General features: G+C 42.9%; 1 pseudogene; it reads left to right on the top strand.

The window, feature by feature from the left end:
- Window positions 1-1,460: 1,460 nt before the first annotated feature.
- Window positions 1,461-2,076, top strand: LOC118992258 (galectin-1-like; annotated as a pseudogene).
- Window positions 2,077-9,316: the final 7,240 nt, after the last annotated feature.

Raw genomic sequence — 9,316 nt, 5'->3', positions numbered from 1 at the left:
TGCACTATGGGTTGTTTGTTTGTTTGATTTTATTTTAGAGAGAGAGGAAAGGAAAGAGAGATCAGTTTGGTGTTCCACATATTTATGCACTCACTGGTGGATTCTTTTTTTTTTAAGATTTTATTTATTTATCTTTAAAGAGGAAAGGAAGGAGAGGAGAGAAACATCAATGTATGTATGGTTGCCTCTCGTGAGTCCCCTGCTGGGAACTGGCCCGAAACCCAGGCATGTGCCCTGACTGGGAATCGAACCGTGATCGTGTGGTTCTCAGGCCCACGCTCAATCCACTGAGCTACACCAGCCAGGGCTCACTGGTGGATTCTTGTTTGAGCCCTGACTGGGAATCGAACAAGCAGCCTTGGCTTATCTGGATGATGCTCTAATCAACTGAGCTACATGGCCAGGGCCCACATCATGTTTTAAATAAAACAAACAAACAAAATAGTATCGATGGCAAGAAACTCTAAAGATAGAGACTTTTAAAATTGAATTTATTGGGGTGACATAGGTTAATAAAATTATATAGGTTTCATGCGTACAATTCTGTAACACATCATTTGTACATTATATTGTGTGTTCACCATCCAAAGTGAAGTTTCCTTCCATCACCATTTATCCTCCCTTTACCCTCTTCTACCCTCCCTCACCCCCTTTTCCTTCTGGTAATCACCATTCTGTTGTCTGTAGCTATGAGCTTATTTTTCTTAATTCCTCCACCTTTTTCACCCAGGCCCTTAACCTCCCCCCCTGACAGCTGTCAGTCTGTTCTCTGTCTCTATGAGTCTGTTTCTGTTTTGTTTGTTATTTTGTTCATTAGATTCCAAATATAAGTGAAATCACATGGCACTTATCTTTTGTTTTTCCCCAGAAATTCTGACTGGTGGCACCAATGTTCTTGAGTTAACTACATTAATAAGGAACTAAAAGTGGATATGATATAGTGCAATGTAGCAGACTTTTTTGTCAGAAGATTTGATAAGTGATGACTCTGGGAATCGCAGATTGGGCTCCCCAGACAGCAGATCCCCAGGTGGAGGTCACTGGGTAGGAGCTTTGCTAGGACATGCCTCAAGGTCAACACCAGGGTCAGGAGGAAGCAGGCCTGGCAGAGAGGGAAGTTGGTCCTGGATGTGGTCACAACAAGGGCTCTGGAGTGGAGTGGCCCTTCAGAGTGGTCCTAAGTTGGGACAAGCCTGTGTTTGGATGCAGGCTCGCTGCAGCAAGGAATGGGATCCTCACAGAGTCAGCTCTATCTGGGCCAGTGCAGGCCCCGTGGGGAGCGCCAGCAGTAGGCTCAGCCGGGGTACTCCTAACAGCTGGGAGTTGTTCCTCAGTCCCGAAGGAGAACCTGGGCAGCCTAGCCCCACATCGTCTGCATGGGTAAGTCATGTCATCCCTCCAGCTCAGCTGGTCTCTGGTCTATTCCTAACTTAAAAGTCTTCCATTACACCCTCAGGTGGTCTACAGACAGAGGGAGCTGCAGTCCCCAGGGCCACCCTCCTGTCCTCAGTCATGGCTTGTGGTCTGGTTGCCACCAACCTGGGGAGTGCCTGAGGGTACACAGTGGGGTGGACCTGAGGTCAAGAGCTTCATGCTGAACCTGGGCAAAGATGGTAACAACATTTACCTGCACTTCAACCCTCGCTTCAGTATACATAGGGGCACCAACACTGCTGTGTGGAACAGTGAGGATGGCAGGCCTAGGGGCTGGGCAGCAGGAGCCTGACTTCCCCTTCCAGTCTGGAAGTGCCACAGAGGTGCGCATCCCTTTGACCGAGCAGACCTGACCGTCAAGCTGCCAGATGGATGCACATTCAAGTTCCCCAACTGCCTCAACCTGGAGGCCGTCAACTACCTGGCAGCAGAGGGTGACTTCAAGATCAAGAGCATGGCCTTTGGGTGCAGCCAGTCAACCCATGGCCCCCAATAAAGGCACCTGCTTCTGTTCCCCCTGAAAAAAATATCTTCCATTTTAGTGCCAGGTCAATGGTTCCTGTTTTCCAAAGTCCTAGGTCATAAATATGCCTTTGAAAATACCTGGTGATACATGAGAAAGAACAAAGATCTTTATTAATGGATTTAGAGGAACTTCTAGGATATATTGGTAAGTGAAAGAAGTGATGTGTGCACTGGCTAATGGTGCCCATGGCATCATGGATGAGATATGAGACAAATTCACACAGACTACCGAGTCCTGAGGAGGAAGAGGGACCACACGGCTACTCTCTCAAGTTGGGGGGTAGTGCCTCAGAATGGCCTGGCCACTCTCTCAAGGGGAGAGCACGTTGACCCTTGCCCAGAAAGGCTTTCATTGGGTTTAATTTGTGCAGGAATACTGGTACAGCTCATTAATCATTGTCAGGCAGTAAGGATCAAACAGTAGATAGCATACAAGGAACTATTAGAACTTCTTCTGAGTCAGGGTCCATCAGCTAAAAGGCTACAAAACTTTGGGAAACAAACTCATTTCCTGCTTGGACCTTTATCATTTAACTAAGAGCATTCTTAGCAAAGCAGGCTTTACAGGATTTTACATATCCTTTCTCAGGCCTGATCACCCAGGGAGCCCACCCTTTCCAGCACAGGGCTGCACCACCTTCTGTCATTGTTTCAGGATTAAGTCAGGCAGAGGAGGCAGATAGCCAAGGAAATTTTGGAGACTTCTCAAGGACTCAAGGGAGCCAGGTTTCGTCAAAACCTAGGGGTGAGGGTCCATCACTCCCTTTCTCCATAGCCTGCCAAGTCCTTCCCTGGGGCCTCCACATGATTGTGCCTGTCTTAGGTCAATCCTCCCTTGAGGAATCTTACCCGCCATTGGCTAACCGACCAAGCACTGGAGGCCAGTTATGGAAAAAGGAGCAGAAGTGATGCTCCTGCCTGGGAGATAAGCTTTGTCTCCTTAGTGGCTTATGGTCTGAGGGTCACTCACTCAGCCTTAGCCAAGGGAGTGGGGGTGGTGTTAAGCTCCTGAAACCAGGTAGGGAAGTTCCCAACAAAGTAGCAAGGTGCAAAAACATGTATAGCAGGTTATCCTTTGCCCAGAAAGAAGGCAATGTGTGTGTGTTGCAAAAAGAAACACAATAAGGATAAAGCAGAAATTAATAACATCTATAATGAAGTAGGAGTGAGACTGAGGTGTTGGGAATGGGTGTGGGAGTGTTTGAATGTCTTATATAGCTGGAAAGTGAAATTAAATTAAAAGGGATGGAAAGAAGCAAACTCCAACATTAAAATACAATAATTAAACAAATAACTCTAGCTATATTGTATTGATAAAATAACCACATAGAGAAAGGAATTGATTCCATGAACTTTTTAAAAGTATTTTTTATTGATTATGCTATTATAGTTTTCCCAATTTCCCCCCATTTATCCCCCATCCATCCTGCCCCTGCAACCCTCTAGCATTACCTCCCCCCCTTAGTTCATGTCCATGGGTTGTACATATAAGTTCTCTGAGTCCTGTTTCCTATACCATTTTTTTAATCTTTCCCTGTCTATTTTATGCCTACTAATTATACTTCTTCTCCCCTCTACCTTTCCCCCCATTCCTCCCTTCCCCCTCCCCACTGAACTCCCTCTGTGTGATGTCCATTTCTCTGATCCTGTTCCTGTTCTGGCTGTTTGCCTAGTTTTTGTTTTCATTGTTTTTCTTTTTCTTTTAGGTTCATTTGTTAATAGCTACGAGTTTGTTGTCATTTTATTGTTCATATTTTTTTATTTTCTTTTTTCTTAAATAAGTCCCTTTAACATTTCATATAGTAAGGGCTTGGTGATGATGAACTCCTTTAATTTGACCTTATCTGGGAAGCACTCTTTCTGCCCTTCCATTGTTAATGATAGCTTTGCTGGATAGAGCAATCTTGGATGTAGGTCCTTGCCTTTCATGACTTGGAACACTTCTTTCCAGCCCCTTCTTACCTGTAAGGTTTCTTTTGAGAAATCAGCTGATAGTTTTATGGGCACTCCTTTGTAGGTAACTGTCTCCTTTCCTCTTGCTGGTTTTAGGATTTTCTCTTCGTTTTTAATCTTGGGTAACTTAATGATGATGTGTCTTGGTGGGTTTCTCCTTGGGTCCAACTTCTTTGGGACTCTCTGGACTTTCTGGAAGTGTATTTCCTTCGCCAGACTGGGGAAGTTTTTCTTCGTTATTTATTCAAATAAGTTTTCAATTTCTTGCTGTTGCTCTTCTCCTTCTGGCACCCCTATGATTCGGATATCGGAATGTTTCAGGTTGTCCCAGAGATTGCTCAGCCTCTTCATTTTTTTGGATTCTTGTTTCTTTGTTCTGATTCAGTTGGATGTTTATTTCTTCCTTTTGTTCTAAATCATTGCTTTGAATCCTGGTTTTCTTCTCGTCACTATTGGTTCCCTGAATATTTTGCTTTATTTTCTTTTTGGGTATCTTACATGTTTTGACCAAGCTCAATCAGTTCTGTGAGCGTTTTGATTACCAGGGCTTTAAATTCTCCATCAGTTAGGTTGGCAATGTCCTCACCACTTAGTTCTGAGGTTTTGTTGTGTTCTTTCATTTGGGCCATATTTTTTTGTCTTGGCGAAGCCGATAAATTGTAAGGGGCAGGGCCTTAGGTATTCACCTGGGCAGGGCGACCCTCTTTGCTGTGCTGCCTGTGGGGGAGGGGCCAGAGAGGGAACAATGCAGCTGGCCTGCTCCTCTCTAGTGCGCTTTCCAATAGACTCTCGAGTCAAACTGGAAGTATCTTCCATCATGGCAACCCCAGCCGTAGCCCACAGTCAGCTCTGAGTCTCAGTTTTCCTCTTAAGTCAGTCCCTCCCTCACAGCTCTGCTGAGCTCAGCAGTCAGCCTTGCCCCTCAGCCATCTCCCCGAGGTTTTTCTGAGTCGCCCCCTCTCTGGGTCCACCTTACCAGTCTGGTTGATTTTTTCTTTAATTCCTTGGTTGTCACAGTTCCATGAAGTTTGATTTTCTGGTGCTTGTGGTTGTTTATTGATTTTAGATTGGTTGTTATCCGCCTTTTGGTTGTGAGAGGAAGCAAAGGGTTTCTACCTGTGCCTCCATCTTGGCTGGAACTCTGATTCCATTAACTTTTGATACTGGGACTCTGGCTGACCATGCCTTAGTGGGATATATCTTAAGAACAAAAAGACTTTAATGGCATATAAAGTTTTATTATGTTTATTGGTTATTAGTAATGTTAGCATTATAATTTTGAAATGATACATAAGTTTTGTGGGACAAATCAAATAAGTGGATATAGAAATATAAGGGAAAAATAAAAGTAGAAAATAAAAGAAGTTTAGAAAAACACTTTATATTAAATTTGAATATGTGAAGCCTTAAATATATCTATTCCCTAGCTTTGCCCACTTGAAAGGACTCACAGGCAATGACACTTGGGTGTAATGGGTGCACTTGCTGCCCAGATCTTGATGTGAACATCATTTTCCACCAAAAAGGAACACGACTCCCTGGAGAGTGGTAGAATCTAGGCTTGGGGAAGAAAAACCATGAAACAAATTAGAAAAATTTTATTTCCTTGCTAGTCAGCAAGGAAAAACTGAAACAAACAAACAAAAACCAGTGCTTTCTTACAGGAAGGATATAGGATTCATCTTAATGAGACTTTCTTTAGCAAAATTTGGGATCATGTGGACATCAAAAAGAATAAAGGAAATGATTATGCCACATTACATAAAAGAGAAACTCATGAGATCATAGTAATAAGAGGGAGAAGGAGAAAGAAAGGAAGATAAGAGAGGGTAAGGGAAAGAGAAATTGAGAGACAAGAAAGAGAGAGAGCAGGAGAGAGAGGGAGAAAGAGAGGGAAAGATTAAGAGATGGAGAGAAGGAGAGGGAGAGAGACAGATAGAGAAGAAAAAGTAAAAGGAAAGCTCGTCTTCACAGCAGAATGCTTACTAATAAATACAGAAGGAAGCGCAGAATTAGACAATGCCTGTAACCCAGCATAGTGATGGAGACAGGGATCTTCAAATAGTCACTAAAGTAGTTGGGAGAGAGGTTTGGGGGGACAGTTTATTCATATAGTGTCCCATCACTACTCCACAGATCACTAAGGACAAAGGAGGGGAAAATGGACCTTCACTCTGGGGAGATCCGGCCATCACCACCTTAGCCATCTCAGACTTACCGTCACAAATACTGAGACAGTCTGACACCACGTGTCTCCTTGTGTAAGGCGACATGAAGAACACTACATTGCCTACGAAGCGTTCTTGCCAACCATGCTTAACCTGAATCAGATCAAGTTGCCAGACCTAGTGTACAGTGTACAGGAAATAATGGAAATGTGGTATATTTCACCACGAGGAAGCAGCCTTATCCAGAACATGTAAACGTTCTACAGAATAACTGGATGCCTCAAAAAATCAATGTAAAAAAATTGTGAAAGAAAGCACAGAAAGATGAGCACTACTCAATACTTGAACATTTTGAAGGCTAAAAACGTAAAAAGTACAAGAATTGGTACAATTGTAGAAATATGAATGTGAACTTGATATTAGATTATATGAGACTGTGGTAATTTTCTTAGATGTGATTATGATATTGTGGTTATGTACACAATGTAAGAATGTCCTTATTATGTGCATAGTGAAGCATTCAGTGATGGAATGTAATGACTGTCAGTGATTAAGTGATTTCACAACAACAATATTAATATATATATACATTCCTTCTGCATTTCCTCTGTAGATGGATAGACAGATGGATAAATAGATAGATAACAGTGGAGGCAAAAGATAAAGCAAATGCAGCTTAATGTTAACAATTGGTGAATCTAGATGTTAACTCAATTCTTTTATCTTTACTATAGGCTTGAACTTTTTTCCTCCCAAAATACAAACTTAGGAAAAAATGCCTGACTATAAAACTTAGGATCTGGAAGGGTCTTTGGATTTTTATCTTATAAATGTTTCATTTGTAAACTGTAAAATTAAAACCCAAAGAGATTAAGTAGCTTGCTCAGGTCACAGAGTTATTTACCGAGCAAGAGAGCTCGGCCTCTTATTTCTGCTAGTCTTTGCTGTCCCTTGTGAAAGTTAACCTTGCTTTGTTGGTATGTAAAAACTTGAATCTCTAGTAATCCATTGGCTTTTCCATACCAAAACGACTGGGGGACGGCAGGGCACGAACGAGGCTTTGGCATTGGTCCCCAGGCTCTCTTCAGGCTGTGGTTTCTCTTGCTCATTAGCCCTTCACACCTGGACTACAGCATGCCTTGGCGTTCTCCATAACCCCTCACACTCGGTTCCCATCCCAGCAACCAGCGTTTTACCATTTCCTCCTTTCATTATCTTGGTGCCACTTCCACTGACCTGGTCTCAGCAGTTTTCTTAATGTTCTAGGGCATTTTAAAAAAAGATTTTATTTATTTATTTCTAGAGGGAGGAGAATAAGAAGGAGAGAAACATGAATATGTGGTTACCTCTTGTGTCCCCAGCTGGGGACCTGGTTCACGACCCAGGCATGTGCCCTAATTGGGACTCAAACCCCTTGGTTCACAGGCCAGCACTCAATCCACTGAGAGACACCAGCCAGGGCTCAGACTGATTTTTTAAAAAAATCTTTTTTGCATCATTGAGACAAACCCTAACATAGCCAAGCCAACACACTCATACCTCGACCATGCTAACTGGAAACCTCAGTTGGAAACAAAGGTCTACACTCAGAGCAGTAACATCCCCCGGTCTCCAAAGGGATAGCTTGAAATACTCCAGACAATAAATTAAATCACCACCCTGAGTTTGCCCAAGAATATCTTACAAGTAGAGAAACAATAAGAAATAAATATGTGGCCCAATCAGCCCTCTTCCCCCAAGGGAGATGATGGAGATGCCCAGTGAAAATGAAGCATAAACCACAGGGCTGAAGCCTGCTGGGTAGAGAAGTGAGAACAACTCAAAGATCTTTAAGGCGGGGTTGAAATTTTCTGCTATCTCCCTCCCATTCCCTTGGCCTTGCCTTTTTTTCCCCCCATTTTAACATTCTTTTTCTTTTTCCTATTCTGATGTGCCTTGAAATTTATTTTTTTTTCTTTGACTGGAACAAAAATGGTTTTCATTCTTAATGTGCATTAGCAGTTTGGTCTAAAAATTTCTAGACACTTAACCCCCCAGGTTGTCGCTTACCATGAACCTCTTTTCAGTGAATATCTAATGGAGGCAGCTGTTAAGTGACAATGAGTGTCATGTAAAAAGTCGAGAAATGTTATCTTCTACCTTGTAAAGAAAAAAATAGATCTGTGTGGAATGTGCAAGTATAATGTATAGCCGAGCTGGAAGACCATGACATCAGTCACAGAGGGGGCAGGAAAATCTAAAGTCATCAAGGAACGTTGGAGCATATTCTAGGTACTGCAACACAATGCCCAGAGCTTCAACGTGTTCGCTGAGTAAGGCCCTTGGGCAAACAGTCCTGTGGGTCTACATTATCGGCACATTCCCTCCAAAGGAGAGATCATTTCTCCCGATTTTTTTGGGCTGAGTTTCTCAGTTCTAGAATGTTGTATGGCTGCATATGAGGCTCTAAAATTAGCTTTAACAGCAGGCACAACAAGCTGCTGGCCTGGATTTTATTTGGTCTGTGCAGTATTTTTAAAATCAGAAATGTGCACATAAAACCCCTGATTTCCAGCTTCTCTTGACATATTGGAAAATCTGGCAGCACTGGGCTTGAATCTCCTCCTGGTAACGGATGGTTGTCTCCCGTGGCTGTGAACTTGAGGTTGGCTGCAGTCCCTGAAAGTCCTTGTTATCAGGCATCCAGGCAGCTTTACTCAAATGGTTGGCTCCTGCAGGCATCTCAGTTTGAGACCCATGCTTCAATCCATTTAGATTAAACAATTTCTTTTTGACAAATGTAGGTATTTATATCTATTAAGGCATTTTGCATCACATCATTTTACTTAGTACTCTCAACAACCCTTTGAAATAAGTGTAGTTATTTATGACCACTTTGAAGATATGATTCTGAATCTTGGTGACACTGTGTAACTTACCCATGGTCACATAGTTAGTAAGGAGCAGAGTCAGGACCCAAATCCAGCGCCTATGCTGTCAGATAACTGAGGAAAAGTTGCTGTTGAGGCCACAGTTATCTGCAGCTAATTTCCTTGCAGAGCAGAAAAGCAACATGGCAGCATCAGGAGGACCACGGATTGAAGACCCAAGAATTAAGGTCGTGAATACAGGATTTTTCCTCCCTCCCACACTCCTGAGGATCTTACCACTTAGTATTAGTTGGTAACTTGGGGAAATCCCCTTTCCTCTCTTGACCTCAGTTTCACAATCTATAAAGTGAGGGTGCAGGTGGGGGT

This window comes from Sturnira hondurensis, unplaced genomic scaffold (genome assembly GCF_014824575.4).
Source record: "Sturnira hondurensis isolate 20B ecotype Veracruz unplaced genomic scaffold, ASM1482457v3 Scaffold0008196, whole genome shotgun sequence".
Lineage (NCBI taxonomy): Eukaryota > Metazoa > Chordata > Mammalia > Chiroptera > Phyllostomidae > Sturnira > Sturnira hondurensis.
The sequence above is the reverse complement of the archived record's forward strand: the minus strand, read 5'-3'. Positions and strand labels throughout refer to the sequence as shown.